Source organism: Macaca nemestrina, chromosome 14, assembly GCF_043159975.1.
Source record: "Macaca nemestrina isolate mMacNem1 chromosome 14, mMacNem.hap1, whole genome shotgun sequence".
Lineage (NCBI taxonomy): Eukaryota > Metazoa > Chordata > Mammalia > Primates > Cercopithecidae > Macaca > Macaca nemestrina.
In genome coordinates, this window is record NC_092138.1 from 83,643,641 (window position 1) to 83,663,427 (window position 19,787).

At 42.0% G+C, this 19,787-nt stretch overlaps 1 long non-coding RNA gene across 1 annotated transcript in view; it reads left to right on the forward strand.

The window, feature by feature from the left end:
• Positions 1-2,299: 2,299 nt before the first annotated feature.
• The window catches only part of LOC112426520 (uncharacterized), a 31,202-nt gene continuing 13,714 nt past the window's right edge, over positions 2,300-19,787 (forward strand). The window contains exon 1 of the long non-coding RNA XR_011612790.1: positions 2,300-2,375. This is a non-coding gene — a long non-coding RNA (uncharacterized lncRNA). The remainder of the gene's footprint in view (positions 2,376-19,787) is intronic.

The window sequence follows — 19,787 nt, forward strand, 5'->3', positions numbered from 1 at the left end:
GCAATGTACAGAAGAGGAAACCCCAAAGGCTAACAAGTAAAGGAAGAGATTTTCCAACTCATTAGTATCCAGAGAAACGTTAATTATATAACATTGAGATGCTGATTTACACCTATTACACTAGCAAACCTGGGAAAGCTGGATAGGGCCAGGTTGGAAGAGATATGGAAATGCAGGAACGCTTGTGCACTGATGGTGGAGGTGTAGATGAGTGCAGCCTTTCTGCAGAAAGTCTCGGGACTTAGTCAAATCATGTATATACATACTTTCTGGTGCAGAAGTCCACTCTGGGGCATATATCCAAAGAAATCGCACAAAGATCCAGAAGAGGAAATATATAATTATGTTCACTGCAGCACCATTGGGTTGGCAGGGGGGAGGCAATGTGAGTTTCCGTTACTGGAGGTAACATGTGGTGGATGCATTTGTAGGGGCCCTGGGTAGCAATTAGAAGCTTTAAGTCTGCTAAGGATGATGGCCTCCAGCTCCATCTATGTCCCTGTAAAGAACATGATTTAATTCTTTTCTATGGCTACATAGTATTCTACTGTGTGTATGTACTATATTTTCTTTATCCAGTCTATCATTGATGGGCATTTATGTTGATTCTGTATCTCTGCTATTGTGGAAAGTGCTGCAATGAACATACATGTGCATATCTTTATAATAGAACAATTTAAATTCCTCTGAGTACATACCCAGTAATGGGATTGCTGGGTCGAATGGTATTTCTCCTTAGGTCTTTGAGGAATCGCCACAACTGGGAGCCAAATGGTGAGAACACATGGACACACAGAGGAGAACAACACACACTAGGACCTATCAGAGGGAGGAGGGTGGGAGGAGGGAGAGGATCAGGAAAAATAATGGGTACTAGGCTTAATTCCTGGGTGATGAAATAATCTGTGTAACCCCCATGACACAAGTTTACGTATGTAACAAACCTGCACATGTACCCCTGAACTTAAAAGTTTTAAAAAAGAAGCTTTAAGTCTACGATCTTGCTATTTATTTTCCCTTTGTCCCATCAGTTGCTTCCTTTTTTCTCCTGCCCTCTTGGACGGAATATCTATTATAATTCTATTTTATTTGATTTGTTGGTTTATTAGCTATAACTCTGTTTTGTTATTTTAATGGTTGCTTTAGGGTTTATAGTAAACATCTACACCTTATGGCCGTCTACCTTCCACAAATGATATTATTATGCCACTTCATGTATAATACAAGAATCTTAGTACTTTCCTTTCTCCCTTAGCCTTTTTGCTATTTTTGTCATGCATTTCACGACTATATATGTTAAAACTGCATATTACTGATGAGCATGGTGGCTCATGCCTATAATCCTGGCACTTTGGGAGGCTGATGTGGGTGGATTTTCTGAGCCCAGGAGTTTGAGATCAGCCAGGGAAATATGGCAAGACCCTGTCTCTACTAGAAAAATTAAAAAAAAAAAATAGTCACGCATGGTGGCTCATGCCTGTAGTCCCAGCTACTCGAGAGGCTGAGGTGGGAGGATCATCTGAGCCCTGGAATCAACACTGTAGTGAGCCTTGATTGTGTGCCACTACACTCCAGCCTGGGCAACGAGAGTAAGACTTGGTCTCAAAAAAAGAAAAAACTGCATATTACATTATTATTGTGTTGTTTAGTTATCTTTTCCAAAAATTTTAAATAAGAAAAATATAAACACACTCATATTATTACCATTTCTGATGTGCTTCATTGCTTTATGTCCTACTTTTATGTGGTGACATTTTTCTTCTTCCTGAAGGGCTTCCTTTAATATTTCTTGTAGTAGTGTATGTTTCATCTCACACGTTGTAGTTTTCATCTATATAAGTTCAGTTAAAATGACTATTTTAATGTCTTTGTTGAGCCTAACATCCGTGTAAGTTCTGGGTCAGTTTCAATTGATTTATATTTTTCTCCTCACTGTGAATCATATTTCTCTGCTGCTTTATGTACTAGGTAATTTTTTAAGTTGAATGCCAGATAGTGTGATTGGATTACCTATTTCTCTAAATATTTTTGAGCCTCGTTCTGGAGCACAGTTGAATTACTTGAAAACAGTTTATTTTGATATTGTTTTTTAATATTTGTTAGTTGGGATAAGAAGAGCATTGAATTAAGGGCTAATTATTCTTTACCCTGAGGTAAGAAATTTCTGAGTACTCTACCCAATGCCCTGTGAATTATGAGGGTTTCCATATTTTTCCCCAAATGTATATAAAAACTAACCTCTATTATCTAGACATGAATAGATCTGTAATGTAATTGTCTTTTTCTTTTTTTTAGAAGAAAATAAGAGGAATGTTACTTTCTAGAAAATAGTGGGGAGATACTGGAATCAAAAGAGAGACAAAAATACACAAAGCGTAAGTACACAGAGGTTGGGTTGGAGTGTGGAGGAGGCCTAGCTTGGGGCAGGGGATGGAGGACTCCTAAGGAGACCTACAGTAGGCAGAGAGGTGTCCAGGTATCAAGAATTCAGATATCACAGCCTGGAAAGCTGGTACTTCTAATTACATGTTAGCAAAATATTTGGTCAAATGGTTGCTTGCTGTACCTTGGAAGATAGACCATGTGCTGACAAAGGCTGCAGAGCTGGGGGAATAGACAGGAATGATTCAAGGTATTGGCATATTGGTATTATGTTGGCAACTTCTTGCTGCTTTCAGCAAAACTTATAAGCGAGAGAGTCTTGGAGTTAGCCAAGCTTCAAGTAGGGAGAGCGTTACTAAAGTAGGCGTCCTCTGCCCTCAGCCTCCTCTAAGTTGATTGAGGGTTCTATACCCCAAAATTGATTGCTGCTTCTATACCCCAAAGCAAAGCAGTGTAAGTAATGGCTGTGAAGTAAAAATCTAGGCTTGCCCAAGAAAGGTTGTGAGCCTGCTGGCAAAAAAAAAAAGGGTTTAAGGATCCACTTCACCCAGATCCATTGTTTTAGATGGTCTCAAAGTAGCCATAGTTAAATTTAAAAAGGGGATGGGATAGGCATAACATAAAAGCCAATCTAGGAAATACCAGAGTTTCCAGGCTTAAATCTATGTCTAGATAAAACTTGGGCGGTGTAGTTACCTGTACATGGAAAAGTCGAGAGGCAAATATAGCAGAAGTCTACTAAGTTTTTGAGAAATTTGTATTGTCAAAAGAAATTTAGCCTTGGCCTATAGCAAAAGCATGATGGAGTCTCACCCTGTTGCCCAGGCCGGAAGTCAGTGGCGTGATGGCAGTTCACTGCAGCCTCAAACTCCTAGGCTCAAGGGATCCTTTCACCTCAGCCTCTCAAGTAGCTGGGACTGCAGGCATGGAACCGCTACCATACCCAGTTAATCTTTTCTTTTTTTGAGACAGGATTTTTCTCTGTTGCCCAGGCTGGAGGGCAGTGGCACAATCACAGCTCACTGCAGCCTCAAACTCTTGACCTCGAGCAATCCTCCTGCCTCAGCCTTCCAAAGCACTGGGATTACCAGTGTGAGCCACCATGCCTAACTGCATGTGATTCCTTACTCCTCAAAATAATCTATCCAAATATGCACAAGCAGGAAATGGGTAGCGATCATGAAGGAAAGGGACAAGAAAGAACCTTCCAGAGTCAGGGGCCACAGAATCCTGTGGACATAAGACCATGCTTCCACCAGTCTCTTTTCCTTTACCACATGCAACTCAGCTTTAACCATGCAAATAAGGACAATGTCCTAGGTGATAGTACAAACAAAGAACTGGGTTCCTGAATAACTACAAGGAACAGAGTTGCCAGCCAACTTGGATCATTTATGTTAGATTGTTCATAGAAGATAGAATTAATTCTATCTTCATTAAATTATATGGATTATGATTGAGTCTCTTATAGCAGCCTAGTTTATCTAGCAGGTTAGATAAACTAATGAAATGTTTAAAACTGATATATTTATCCTTTCCCACTAAACCTACTCCTCCAGCAGATTGCAGTAAATGGCAATTCCATCCTCCTAATTTCTTAGTCCAAAGCCCTTGGAGGCATCCCGTTCTAGCCCCTACCAGGTGCACAGTATTAAACCAGGTCTTGCATTGTGATTTAGCTTAGTGCTTCCCAGAATTCTAGGCTGCAGATACATGGAGCGGGGATGGGCTCTTGTCCTAAAAGTGTTAATATCCTTCAACCAAAGATCCCCACAAACATACATATAGTTGAACAAATTGGGTTGAGTATTGCAGCTAGGAAGAACATGCACCATTGGGAAGCCCATGTGTGTCTTAGTAAGAGAGAGGTAGAAAAAGGGCTATAGGATTTGGAAAAAGCCTACTAAGAAAGCTCCAGATTTGATGTTGTCAGAAAGGGGGAAAATTTAAAGATTGGATATCTCAAAAAATATTATCAATAGAGAGGAAAGACAAGCATGAGGATAAAGCCGTAATTGGTAAATAAACAGCTGCCACTCATTTTAGCTAAGAGAGGCATATTTGTGGATTGTACAATGATCCTGTTTGATTGATTGCAGAGTGACTTTGTTTAATGTTGATGTTTTATGAGATTGTGTATGTCCAACATAACAATCTGGCTTAGCTGTGAGCAGCAGCCCTGCTTGAGAGCTTGTGATAGCACTGAAGCCCAGCTGTGGGAGTCCAGGATTGCTTTTTTTCTTTCTCAAATGAGTGATGGTGCCTTATCACAGGCAGCCAGCCTCTCTCTGAGACTCCAGGTGAGGGAGAGGAGCTGTCTCGAACTCATTCTGCTCCTCAGAGGTGTGCATCTTCAGCCTGCACCCCTGTCTGGCCATTATGACACTTGTTCCTGTCATTACATTGACTCAGGGTGCTTCTGAGCTGTTCTAAGAACCCAGAAAAATGATGCTGCTCTGGTCCATTTACCCTTATCATTCCCATTTGTTTTTTTTCTTCTTTCTTTGGAAAGAGATTGTTCTGCTTGTTGGCTGGGCACAGTGTTTCATGTCTGTAATGAAACATAGTGTGTGGATCGCTTGAGGTCAGTAGTTCAGCCTGGCCAACATGGCTAAACCCTGTCTCTACTGAAAACACAAAAATTAGCCAAGCATGGTGGTGCATGCCTGTAATCCCAGCTACTTGGGAGACTGAGGCATAAGAATTGCTTGAACCTGGGAGGCAGAGGTTGCAGTGAGCCAAGATCACGCCACTGCACTCCAGCCTGGGTGACAGAGCAAGACTCTGTCTCAACAACAACAACAAAAGGGGGGAATTCTTCTGGATGTTTCTGTTTCTGATCTACGAACATTTCCTATTTTCCATTGGGTATTAATATTTCATGCCTCACTTGCACAAAATGTTTGGAGTTGAAGGGGTAAGTTTCAGTGTGAGCTCAAGCTGCTGTCTTGACTTGGAAATAGCAGAGGGCCTTTTTGTGCCTCCCTCTGGGCTGTAGTTTCCTAATACGTGGCACTACCCAGCCATCTCTCATCATCAAAGTGGTCCTCAGTTGTTATTGTTATTAATTTTCTAAGTGTTCTCAAGGCTTTGCCAGGTCATACACTTCTGGGCATCAGCTGTTCTCTCTCTTACATGCCAACAGTAAAAATTGAGAGATTTCAGCATAACTGGTTGTCTTTCTATGTAACCTTTTGCCATATTTCAGCAAACCAGACCAAGCATTTGATCCAGGAGTAATAATCTGAACCTAATTTAGTCTTCTGATCTGGGAGAAAAGAAAGATATGGGGATCTTCAGCTGCCTAGAAAACCTCCTCTCATTAACCTTTATGCCCACAGGGGCTAAGCCATTCTTCTTGCAGGACCCATCTTGCTCTGCCCTAACACCCATGGGTAACTTTACATTTTTTTTGAATCTGCTGTTGATGGGAAAGGGTTATTAGTGGTGAAGGATCTTGCATGTCTCTTTGCCCAAGCCTGTTAGCTTTCAAAAGAAGAAGTTAATAACATTCCCCATCAATGCCTCCTGACAAAACCAAGTACAGGTTGCTGAAGACAGGTATTGTTTGCATTTAATGAAATCTCACTTACTGTGTTCACAGTAGATAACTGTGGTGGTTGAAGGGGGTTTTTCAAGAGTGTGAAAGGATCCTGAACCCATCTTATAGGATGGATGGTATAGAGAAGCTGGGATCTAGAGGCATCTCTGTCAAGCTGGTATCAGCCCCAGCAACATCTGTCAGTGTCCCCAACTGAAAAGAGAATTCTAGGATGCAGAAATCATGGGGCAAGTCTTATATTCTTATATTATTTATAATGCTCTTATCAGATCACTAAGAGATTGGCAAATCAAAGGGTAAGCAGCATTCATGGGGACTTGGGATAACCTAACAGGGAATTACTGCAGAGGAAGGAGAATCCTGAAGCTCAGAGAAGATTCTGAGACACTAGAGGAAGATTATGGGTTCAGGGGCAAGGAAGCCCCTTCATTCGCTCCCTGTCAGCCTCACATCCTCACAGATACAAAGACAAATTACATGACTGCAAGGTTAATGATTTATTGATCATGTAGAGTCAGGTGTTATTCACGTAGAGTTCCCCTGGCTGTGTGACAAGGACAGTCAGAAATTCAGAGAAAACCTTTGATTCTTGGTGAATTTCTGAGTCTTCATAGGCAGTTAGGGAAGATCCTAAAGATGCAGGGATGATGTCTTCATGTGTGATATGATGGAAATCAGGTCACAGAACTTGTCACAAGAGGACATGGGGACCAGGAAGGGAAGATGGAGTCCAGGTGAGGAAGTATTCACTCAGCCCTAATTAAGCAGAGACGAGAGAGAACACAGGAACTTATTAAATATGCCTTGCATTGCATGAATGATGAAGAGAAATTCTATTACAGAGAAAAATGATGAAGAAATGGATCTGACCTTGTATTCTAACTTATGGTATATACTAGAATAGAAGGAGGAAGGATGTTGAGTAAATGACTTTTGCTTTTTTGCTATGGCTAGTGCCATCTTAACCTTCCCCCAGGTGATTATATGAAAAAGAGAAAGGAAGTAATAAAGGGTCCTAGGTTTGTTTCTGCCATCTTCAGCATTAGAATTTTTGAAGAATTTTTGATAAATTGAGGAATAATGGCAAAATCTATAGATATCTCTTATTAAATACTTGCTTTATGCAAGCTGCTAAGACTTTCACATACATTATCTGAATAAAGCCCTATGATAAATCTAAGGTAGTTGAGGAAACTGAGTCTATTTTCCAGGTTGATGGAAAATGGGAAGGTCAGACAGTTCCATTCCCAGGTTAGAAGTCAAGGACATACAGAGTACAAAGGCAGAAATGTGGATCGTAAGTTAGAGGGTGAGATGGCCTCCTAGGAGATGGTCCACAAACAGAAACGTATTTGAGTTTCATACAACTTACTACTATGTTTCCATTTCATATATGAAGTCTTAGTGATTTTTAGCACATTGTCAATTACTGGGCCCTTTTCACAAGCATTATATCCACACAGCAACTCTGTAAACTAGGCATCATTGTTTCCTCTTTTTTTTTTTTTTTTTTTGGTCTTTTTTTTTTTTCTCCCTTTCATGGAGAATGGCGTCTCGCTATGTTGCCCAGTCTGGTCTTTTTTTTTTTTTTTTTGAGACGGAGTCTCGCTCTGTCGCCCAGGCTGGAGTGCAGTGGCCACATCTCAGCTCACTGCAAGCTCTGCCTCCCGGGTTTATGCCATTCTCCTTTCTTAGCCTCCCGAGTAGCTGGGACTACAGGCGCCCGCCACCTTGCCCGGCTAGTTTTTTTTGTATTTTTTAGTAGAGGCAGGGTTTCACCATGTTAGCCAGGATGGTCTCGATCTCCTGACCTTGTGATCCGCCCGTCTCGGCCTCCCAAAGTGCTGGGATTACAGGCTTGAGCCACCGCGCCCGGCGGTCTTGAGCTCCTGGGCTCAAGCGATCCTCCCACTGCTGCTTCCCTAAGTGCTGGGATTTCAGGTGTGAGCCACCACACCTGGCCCATTGTCTCCTTTTAAAATCTTAGGTTATTTGCTCAAAGCTCATGGGAGAATTGGGTCCTCTATCCAGGTCTTCCAACTCCAGATTTCAAGCTTTTCCCACAAGCATCCCTACCAAATTATTTTTATGGTGTCTTTGGGTGCAAACCCCTAATGCTTTTGGAAGGCACTGGTCCCTGGGCCACCCTCTCTCCACCGGAGTCAGAGATCACCAACCTGGAGTCCTAGGCTGCTCCCCCATCTCGGGCCTGGAGACAGCGATCTGTTGAGGGAAAATAAAACAAATTCAGATACCGACACCAGTTTATTTTTCAGAGAGAAACCAGATGATTCTCCAAGTTAGCACAAAGGGAACTGATTTGGAAGGTATTACTTCCCCTGGATTACTCCCTTCTGTAACATGGGAATTTAGGAAGAGAACGCCGGAAACCCCAACTTACCAACTTTAGTCAAGTCAAATATGTTTTCCTTAACAATCCCATGTTCTTCACAATATTTCACAAACCTCTCCTTGAGTTGTGAGCTCACATCCGGTGTTCGGGCTGTGGGAAGAGTGACAGTCACTGCCATGTCTTGGGTATTCATCATAGAGGCAAATGAGGGGACAGGGCTCCAGACGGATGGGAAAATGAATGGCACCCATTGGATGCCCAGGCAGAAGTGTTGGGGTGGGATATAATGTGTCCTAAAGTTGACATCAGTAGCACAATGAAAGATCATTATTTCCTATCACTGAGCTTGAGGGATTACCAAAGGTAAGCATCTGTTTTCAGAGAAGGAGAGATGGCCCAGGACAAGGTGAGGAAGAGCACTTTGTATCTAAGTTCCTTGCCTTCTCTCCTTTCCCCACCCCAAGATGAGTGTCAGCATGAAAATACTCTACCATAGAGCTCCAGCAGTAGGAATGTTTCCCCATTCTTGAAATTCTTGTTATAAAAAAATATATAATTATCATAGTCCGTTTCAAGTATGTCAACGACATTGTGTCCCTTATCTGGAGGAAACAGAACACAGTTCAGAACTCCTTTGATCCATAGAAAGCAGTTGAAACCCTTTACCTATTCTTTCCCATGACACAAGTTCAAGTGCATATCCCATTAGAGATAGTGAGGATGCTAAATGTCTTCCATTTGCATCGCCCTGGGCTTCATGAGGCAAATTCTGAGAAAAGGGTAGGTTGATCACTAGTAGTCAAAAAAATTTAGCCCCAGCAGCAACTCAGCCTTTAATATCCACCCCCCCGCCAGACCTACCCACCTCCAGCAGCATCTCTGTCAGTGATGTGTCTCTGTCCTCTCTAGAAACCCCACTGGCATTACTTACTTGATGCTACATCCTGAACAATGTGCTGTGGCGATGACCATCAGGCATCAGAAAGCCAGGCAGAGAATAAGAAGCTGTCCTGCCAATTTACTTTTTTTTTTTTAAGACAAGGTCTCGCTTTGTTACCCAGGCTGGAGTGCAGTGGCGCAATATTGGCTCACTGAAACCTCCTCCTTCAGGGTTCAAGCCGTTCTCCTGCCTCAGCCTCCCGAGTAGCTGGGATCACAGGTGTGCGCCATGATGCCCAGCTAATTTTTGTATTTTTAATAGAGACAGGGTTTTGCCATGTTGGTCAGGCTGGTCTCGAACTCCTGACCTCAGGTGATCCCCCCTGCCTTGGCCTCCCAAAGTGCTGGGATTACAGGTATGAGCTACCATGCCCGGCCCCAATTTATATTTTTTGCCCTGCCAATTAACTTTTGTTGCAGGAGGTGCATATGACCAAGTCACCTTCCTGAGGGGCTGATTGTATTATGTGGCAGGCACTGGCTTTTACATGAAAGGTTCTCCCAAATTCAGGTTATTGGCTATTAGATGGCCCCCATTTTATTACCAAAATAGTCATTGATCAGAAATTGATCAAGATCCTGAAGATACTGGGGTTTAGTAAATTCCTTGCAGTTGGGAGTACAATTTAGAAAGACTTAAAAAAATACTTACAGTCAGCGCTACATATGGCATTCTTTTCTGTTGGTTTACAAGCCAAATTAATTTCAGTACATGTTCCATTTTCACTGTAAAACAATGAATTGATGCCCAAGAGCTATTGATGAGGCTGACTTGCTCACCTTCTACTCTATCAGTAACTTGAGTTTCTGATTCGACTTTTGAACATTTGTTTGTACAATTATCAAATACCTTTTATGTATATTATTTCACATGATTTGATATGTTAAGAATGACTTAAATGACAACTTCTATCACTTGCTACTTTCCACTGTTGCTATTACTACAACTACTTGTCTAGATCATTAGCTGAGTGTTCACCACATGCCAGCCTCTCAAGTAAGTGCTTTACAAATATGATCTGCCTTGGTACACACACACACACACATGCACCCCAAAACAAAAACTGAAAAAAAAAAAAAAACATGAGGAAGAATTATTCTCATTGCCTTTTACCCATGAGGAAAGGGAGGTGGAAAGAGATTTGTTTTCTTGGTAACACAACTGGTAACTGAAAGATTCAAATTCAGGCTATTAGTTCCAAGTTCAGTTTGCTTAACCTATGCTATATTGTCATACTACTTATGATTCTGATATCCCTCTACCTCCCACTTCCCCCACTCCAATTAAATTTATTCTTGTTACTGACTCTTGTCTCTGAATCTGGAAAAGCCCCAGATCCATCAAGTCCTGGATCAGTGCATGTGTGTGTGTTCAAGACCATACCCAGGTTTCTATTTTTCCTTCTCCAACTAAAAAAGGCTGTACTTACATTTCACGCAATTTAAAAGTCAGAGAAGAGTCCCCCAGGTAATCAATGTGTTCGACAAAAACTCTCATGCTTCCATCTTCTTCTATCTTTTCCCTGCAGTCAGAGGCCAAGAGAACCGAATACCACTCTCCTGAAATCTGCAATAAATAAGATCACTGGGTAAGAAAAGAGGAGTGGGGATACCACATGGACACTTCTTTCCTTGAACTCTGGCCTTTGGGCCAGGGCTCATAATGAAGTGAAGATAGAATTAGAACTCAGATCAGTTGGCACCACACCTAGGGCTCTTTCCACTTCCCCTTTAGGGAGGATGGAGATCCCCAAGCATTGTCATCTTTTCACATGGTACAACTGCTCTTAACCCAAGGTCAGAAACCAACCCTTTTGTCTGATATGTTAAGGAACTCCTGGCCTACAATAGGATCCACATGGCTTCAGAATCCCTGAAACCATTCCCCAGAGCCAGAAGTCATTGTGCTCCATGACTGTACCTTTGACAGGTCGAAGTTGCTTGTCACAGCGTTATTTTCTTCCTCCTGGGCACAGACGAGGGTCAGCCCCAGATACAGCAACAACAGCGTCATCTTGGTAGGGGATAGCACTGCTTCCTCCACAGTTGCTGGGGGTGGGTCTTTCTCTAGCAGTGGCTCCACTCCCCAGCTCATCTGTCTTTATATCCAGTCTGTGTTCAGTTTTTTGTCCATGGGGCACTATCTTTCCCTTCCTCCTCCATGAAGTGATCTTTCCTTCACTGGTGTGTGGCCAAGGATTGTTCTTACCCTTTTGAAACTTGGCAATTCCCTCTCTTTTAGATCTAGCTAGTGACCTCAAATTTCCCAGAACACATTATCAAGAAAAATAGCAGATGCTCTAAGGGGCTGTCATTTGGAACTAGATTTAACTGTGGATCTGGCTTAAAATCAGAAAGCCGATTATGTGTGGCAGGAATGGGCATAACTGAGAAACAGGATGTGCCAGAATCTCTGTTCTACCTCTTATACAAGGTGTGAAATTAGGTGAGTTACTCAATTTTTACAAGCCCCAGAAACAAACTGTTCTACCAAAGATGAAAGCACCTATCACAAAGCACTAAAATAGGGTTGAACAAAAAAAGTCTTTGAAGTATGGTGTCTGGTATTCACTACATTCAAATTCCTTTTCCTTATTCTCTGAACCCAACTCCTGCAGCCTTCCCTTTCCCCACAATGAGTGACCAATATTTAGTCACTATGTGTATGTCTTTACCATAAGAGACATATACATGGGCTCATAAGAGAAAAGGGGAAGTACAAGATATTATTCCTTCCTTCAAAGAACCTTCAGTGAAGTTGGAAAAATGTTTCACATCCTTGGTAAAAATTTAAACCTACAAGCACATGAAATGACCCAATTGAGTAACCTAATAAAGTTACTATTATAAACTATAATAAACGTTTATAATAGTAATGGAGGTGCCCAAACACTGTCATCTTTTCATATGGTACAATTGAAAAGGGGCCAGAGTGGGGGTATCATGTCAAAAGAGCCTACGAACACAGGTTTTGGAGTCATGAAGACCTGGGCTTCATTCCTATCTCTGCCATTTTGAAGCCATGAAGATAGATTGTGACTTCTGAGTCTTCTGTTAGTTTCCTTTTTTTTTTTTTTTTTTTTTTAAGATGGAATCTCACTCTATCACCAGGCTGGAGTGCAATGGGCGTGATCTTGGCTCACTGCAACCTCTGCCTCCTGGGTTCAAGTGATTCTCCTCCTCAGCCTCCCGAGTAGCTGGGACTACAGGCAAGCGCCACCACACCCGGCTAATTTTGTATTTTTAGGAAAGATAGGGTTTCACCATGTTGGCCAGGATGGTCTCCATCTCTCGACCTCATGATCCACCTGCCTTGGCCTCCCAAAGTGCTGGGATTACAGCCGTGAGCCACCATGCTCAGCCTGTTAGTTTCCTCTTAACAGGGCTGATGACACCTGTTTAATACATTGCTAGGGATTCAATGGGGTGATGTGCGTAAAACCTCCAGCATCATGTTTAGCACACGTTGAGCTGGTGGGTCAGAGAATGCTTCCAGGATAAGGTAGGACTTGTAGTAGGTGTTGAAAGTCAGGGAGGGTATGGAGATATGGTGTCCGTGTGGGAATAGCATTGCGGGAGGGAGGAATATCATGAGATAAGATCTTATGCCACCAGCCAGGGTTGTTATATAGCTCATTTCTGCCTTGTGCTAATGGTCTTCTTCTGTATCCCCAAAACCAAAAAGAGTTTGGCATTATGGGAGGAGCTGAGCACAGGGCAATGAACCTAGGAATGGTGACATTCTGTCTGTAGCCTGCTTAAAAAGTCATCCCAGACCCTTGTGTGAGTTTTCCTGGTTCCTGCTCAACCGATGTTCAGTCACTGGTGTTTTGAGGCCTGTGTAACTTCACCATCATAGGTGGCTGTGGGCTCTCCTGGCCCTGAGATGGAAGAACTGAGCTTGATAAGTGGTGACAAAGGCTGTGTACTTGATTTCCTCCATTTGACTCTCTCCAAGAACTCATGGCAGCCTGTGAGCCACCAGGTTTGCAAAACGAACCCCCTTCTTCCTGGGTCATGATGCTGAGGGAAGAGTCAGCTACCACCGCAGTATCCAACCCCTCCCACTGCCACTCCTAACTCTGCACTCTCACAGCACCGTATGGTGACTCTGCTTCTGTTTTCATTACCTATGAAAGGTAAATTCCCTTCTGAAAGTTGAGACATCTTCCTTGTTGTACCTACCATGGTACTGAATACATAGTATCACCTTTGGAATGTTTATATACTAAATCCTATCATAAAAGCACTAAGGATTCTTGATATTAGAGGCAACCTTCTAGAAAATCATTTCATAAATAGGAATATTATGTTTGGGTGATGACATCCTAATTTACATTATTGGACCACAGGAATAGAGGGAGAATCTAGGACTGAAGACTGTGATCAGAGCCTATGTTTGGACGATCTTACTAAAATCTGAGTTGAATATTTCACTCTCTGGCTGCTTGCTTCCATTTCAAACCTACCACATTTTTGATGGTTGGTTTAAGCATTGCCAGGACAGCCTGTGATCACTGAGATAGCAAGGTCAAGGCTGCAAAAATTCCCAAGAGGTATGATGCAATCTAGCTAGGCAATTAGTGAAAGAAAACCTAGACAAACCAAAGCTGAACTAATATTAAAATGTGAAATCAGTCAGGAGGGATGCTTTGGTTTATGATAGAATTCCATTAAATAATACTGTAGTGCTGCATTTAAATATTTGTGGTAGGAACTATAGATTAATAACCTGACACACTTTCACAAATTATAGATGATCAGTAAATATTGCATCAAATGAACTGTAGACTTCTTTAGTGGAGAGGATTGGAAGAAGTAGAGAGAGAGAGAAGGATGACAAAAAAGAAAAAGAATAACCACTGATGTTAGCATCTCCCAGACAGTATAGAAAGTATAAATACATGAAGCAAAGATTTAATTTATAAAAGTTCACTTGACCACCCATCTACAGGGAATACATCTATTGTATAATGCAAGATACACAGGGTATAGGATTCAGAGTAATTTGTCTGTAGTACAGCAATTTGCTTTAGGAAATGATGCTATTAAATAATTTTTTAAAAAAATAGTGACTTAATTCGACTAACATTATCAAGTGCCTCTTCTATGCTAGGCCTATACTAGGCACTTTGAGGGCTAAAGAGATAAACCAGATGGGGGCTGTGCCCTCAAGAAACTCCTGGCCAGTGTGGGGATGATTTAAAAACAAATAAACTACCAGGTCTAAAGTGAAAAAAATTAGGAAAACAGAGGTGCCAATAGTAATGAACAAGAGGAATAACAAGAGAAAGACTGACCACCTAATTCTAGGTATGAAGCCAGAAAATTTTTTTCCTACAGATAAGCAGGACTTTGTCTAAGACACACAAATTCATAAGAGTGGAACATAGCAAGCTTTTAAATTTTTTATTTATTTATTTTGAGAGGTGTCTCACTCTGTCACTCTGTCACCCAGGCTGGAGTGCAGTGGCGCCATCTCAGCTCACTGCAACTTCCACCTCCTGGGTTCAAGCAATCCTCCCACCTTAGCCCTGAAAGTAGCTGGGACCACAGGCATGTGCCACCATACCTGGCTAATTTTTTTTTTTTTTGGTATTTCTAGGAGAGATGGAGTTTAACCATGTTGCCAGACTGGTCTTGAACTCCTGAGCTCAAGTGATCTGCCTGCCTCGGCCTCCCAAAGTGCTGGGATTACAGGCATGAGCCACCGCGCCTAGTCAGCAAGCTTTAATGGACCTCTCCTGATACAGTGGAGAGAGAAACAGTGGAGGTTCTCTGGGGAGTAAAGGTTCTGTGCTTTCCAGCAGGGAGAAAGGAGTGAGTTGAGTTGTCCTACAAGCCTGGGAGCCCCAAGGAAGCAGCTCCTTCCTTTCTGCCAGGGGAGGAACGATGCTTCTGATGAATGAGTCTCGGTCTGTACAACAGTACTAGATGGACCGAGTGTACATCAGTTATCTGTCACCATCCTAGAGAGGTGGCCTTTGGATCTTCTCTTTTATGAGACCAACTGATTATGATCCTAACTCTTGTCAGGATTAATTCCAGGACTGAATTCCACAATGTATACATATGTCACAACATGCTGTATACCACAAATACACACAAATTTTTACTTGTCAATTAAGAATTTTTCAAAAAGATTACAAAAAACGTCATTCCAAGGCTGAGCTGCTCAGGCCCCAAAAATCCATCAATCTTTTAAGAACATGGCATTGACAGCTGAATCCAAACTGCTGTAGTAACAGTCAAGTTGCATCAGCTAGTTTTATATTTGTGGCCTTTAGATTTCAACAGACTTAGAAACAATCTGGTAATAAAAGAAGGTTTTGTTCAAAGTCGTATTTGCTTAAGGAGCTCCAAGCACAGAATTGTGCCAGAGTGTACTTACCATGACTAATGGTTATGACTGGGATGTATTTTTGCACCAGTACAAGTTTCATCAGTCCTGGGGCCACATAAACAAAAATAATATTTTGATGCTGGAAATAAAAGAACTCAGTAAGTTTTGATGAGTGTTTTACAAACATTATCTTCTTTAATCCTCATAATAGCTCAACATGGTATGTATCAATATCCTGTTTTACAGTGGTATGAACTAAGAATTAGAAAGGGGAAGTAATCTTACCGAGGTCACATAGCCAATAAATGAGAGAACCCATGCGTGAACCCAAGACTGATTTCAAAGCCCCTACTCTTTTTGATTCCACTGCACAGGTCAGGGCTTAATGTTTCTAACACGAAGGGCAGATGGTTGAATAGAAGGAACAGGAATAAATAACCCTGTAGACCCTAAGAGGAATCTGCCTGGTAGTCACTACTGTAGAAACTGCATGCAGATTTCTTAAAAACATGGTACTGTGGCTCATGCCTGTAATCCCAGCACTTTGGGAGGCAGAGGCTGGTGGATCACAAGGTCAGGAGTTCAAGTCCAGCCTGGACAACATGACAAAACCCCATCTCTACTAAAAATACAAAAATTAGCCGGGCATGGTGGCAGTCAACTGTAATCCCAGCTACTCGGGAGGCTGAGGCAGGAGAATCACTTGAACCCAGGAGGCAGAGGTTGCAGTGAGCTGAGATCATGCCATTGCACTCCGGCCTGGGTGACAAGAGCAAGACTCCATCACAAAACAAGCAAACAAACAAAAAATGTGGCACTGAGGGTAGCTACAAGAGTTTGATAAAGTGAAGACAGAGGAATAACTCTTTCCTGGTCAACAAATATTTGATGAATGAATAGGGAGTATTGCTCTCCTAATAATGAATTAGAAGTCTTCATAGCAAAAAATAAGAACTATTCCCTTCCAATTATGGTGTCAAGTACATGGTCATCAATCACATTATGACTCCCATACCCACCTTCAATCTGTCAAATAGAGTCATGGAGCACAGTGACTTCTGACTATGCTTCTGCTCAATATAGGGCATTTTATATAGAACCTAAGGGAAAAGTCAGCCAGGTAGTTGAAAAATGACAGGCCCAAGTAATGACTCAGTGTGTGGGTAAGGGGTTTATGGAGTCCATATATGACCAAATGACAGACCATTTATAACCAAGTAACTGGACTGAAACTAGCTGACTGGAAATGGACATAATGACGTTCTCAGTCACACTTTTGATTAATTGAACAATTCATTCATTGAGAAAGTCAATGGGAATATTTAAGTCCTGTTATATAACACCAAGGCATATTCAGTTCAAAGAAGATAGCAAGAAGCACACGCTTATTTATGTGCCAGAGTGGAAGTATTCCTTGGTCCCCTAGCATCCAGGATGATTATCCATTCTGCTGGTACTGGCTCAAAATGTGCTTTAAAATATCTACTCCTTTTACCAATAGAAGATCGCTTGGAGCCACCAACACTCCATCTGTGTCAGCTGGATGCTAGCCCCACATAACAGATGCTGATACAGACTTAGGAATGCAAAGGGTTTATTGGGGAATAACACTTGTGAAAGGAAAAAAGAGAAAGCAGAATTAGAGAAGGAGAATTGCCAGACAATGATGTAAGTCTAACAAAGCCTCTGTTAGCCCAATGGGCATCTCTGGAGGATGCTCTACAACTATAACCTAGGAAAAACCGGGCCATACAGAGATACGAGCTGAAGGGGCACGGTGAGAAGTGACCAGAAGACAGGAGTGTGAGCCCTCTGTCAAGCCCGGACAGGGCCACTAGAGGGCTTCTTGGTCTAGCGGTAACACCAGTGCCTGGGGAGGCAACTGTTACTTAGCTGACCGTGGTCTAGCAGTAGCGTCAGTGCCCAAGGAAGGCACCCGTTACTTAGCAGACTGGGAAAGGGAGTCTCCCTTTCCCCGCGGAAGTTAGAGAAGACTCTGCTCCACCACCACTTGTGGAAGGCCTGACATCAGTCTGGCCTGCCCGCAGCCATCCAGAGGCCTAAATGTCTCCCTGTGATGCTGTGCTTCAGTGGTCATGCTCCTGTTTCACTTTCATGTTCCACTCTGTACACCTGGCTCTGCCTTTTAGATAGCAGTAGCAGAATTAGTGAAAGTACTAAAGTCTTTGATCTTTCTGTGAAGAGCATAGAAGAAATAATGATGGAAGCTGTCCTCTCTCTCTCTGCCTCACCTACCTAAAAGGGAAAGGACCCCCTGTCCAGAGGACACGTGACTCACGTGACCTTATCAATCACTGGAGATGACTCACACTCCTTACCTTGCCCCTTTTGCCTTGTATACAATAAATAGCAGTGTGGTCAGGCATTCGGGGCCACCACCAGTCTCCGCACCTTGGTAGTAGTGGTCCCCTGGGCCCAGCTGTCTTTTCTTCTCTTTGTCTTGTGTCTTATTTCTATGATCTCTTGTCTCTGCACACGGGGAGAAAAACCCACAGACCCTGTACGGCTAGTCCCAACAATGCAACCAACTGAAAACCTAAGTAGGAGGATACTTTTGTAACAAATAGCTTAATCTCAGCCAGTCACAGCAGCTAAGCTTGTCAATCACAGGCATCAACTGATCAGACCATGTTGAAATCAGAGAAAGGCAGAGCCGTAACCAATCAAGTTACTTCTGTACCTCACTTCCATTTACTGTTCATAAATGTTGCCTGTGCATCCTGAGGAGTGGAACCCTCTGAACTTCTGGTTCTGAGGGCTGCCCAACTTATAAATATTTATTTGCTTAGTTAAACTCTGTTAAATTTAATTTGTCTGAAGTTTTTTTCTTTTAATAGTCTCCATAGCATATAGAGCTTTATTTTCACACAACAGCAGCCAACTACTTATTGGCTCATGTTATTATCAAAATATAATTCACAAAGAGTTGAGAAACATAACCCTGAAACAACCATGCTCTATAGGAGCATGTGTCAGATTTAATCGTTTAACTCATGATTTAAGGAACCAGAAGAATGACAGCTTATCCAAAGGAGGCTATGAGAAGCTGATGAGAAGCTGATGTAAATCAGCAAAAGAAAAAAATTCTGGAATGAAATTGCTAAGTTAGATAGAGAGTGGTTAATGTCCTAAAGACAATAAATGTACAACTTTGTGGTTATCTTCTTGATTGCACAGAAATTATTTACGTACCTACCAAACAAAATGATTTTCACTTTCTCAGATTTTAAAATTACTTTCTAATTTCAGAGTCTGGCTCTTAAAAAATAGTAAATAATAAGTTAAACATGGTCACATTTGCCAGGAGAGCCAGATGAGCCTATGAAGGCTTATTAGATAGTGCTCTAGGCCATGTGCGATGGCTCACCTCTGTAATCCCAGCTACTTGAGAGCGTGAGGCAGGAGAATCACTTCAACCTGCGAGATGGAGGCTGCAGTGAGCTGAGATCATGCCACTGCACTCCAACCTGGATGACAAAGAAACTGTGTCTCAAAAAAAAAATAGTGCTCTAGTATGTCTTTAAAAGGACACACAATCGTCTTTTTACCTTTTTTCAATTTTTGTATAATTCTTCAAAACACTAGTTTCTATTGTCGCGCATACATTGGAAAGGTAACAGTGAAAAGATAATTGAAACCTGGGTTCAAATTCTGACCTCACAATTCGACCTCTGTGATCTTCAGTTTCCTCAGAGTTGTTGCAAAGATAACATGAAAAGGTTTAGAAAGGGCTAGAAAGCAATTGATTCCCAATAAATATTGGTTCCTTCACAGGTTTCCTCTCTTCTTTTGAAGATAGAGACCATATCTGGTACTCCTTGTGTCCCTGAGCTCTGTGTAGTGGGTTTTCAATAAATCAAATCATCTTTTACTGATATATATATATATGTCTTATCTGTGATTTAGGCAAATTCCTGTCTTCCTGTCTCTGGCCTTCAATTTACCTATTGATAAAAATGAAAAGATTCAGGGTTTCTTAAGTCAGGACAGCACTAGTTCTAGAAGAGGTTTTGGAAATGGGGTAGGGGGAGCATTTTTGGTATTTACAGTAACTGGAGAGAATGACATTTGGTATCCTGGATCCAGAGGTGATAAACCCCCTTCAGTGAGCAGGCCAGTCCCCCACAAGGTGGAACTGTTTCATCCAACACAGTTCATCAGAGAGAGAGAGAGAGAGAGAGAGAGAG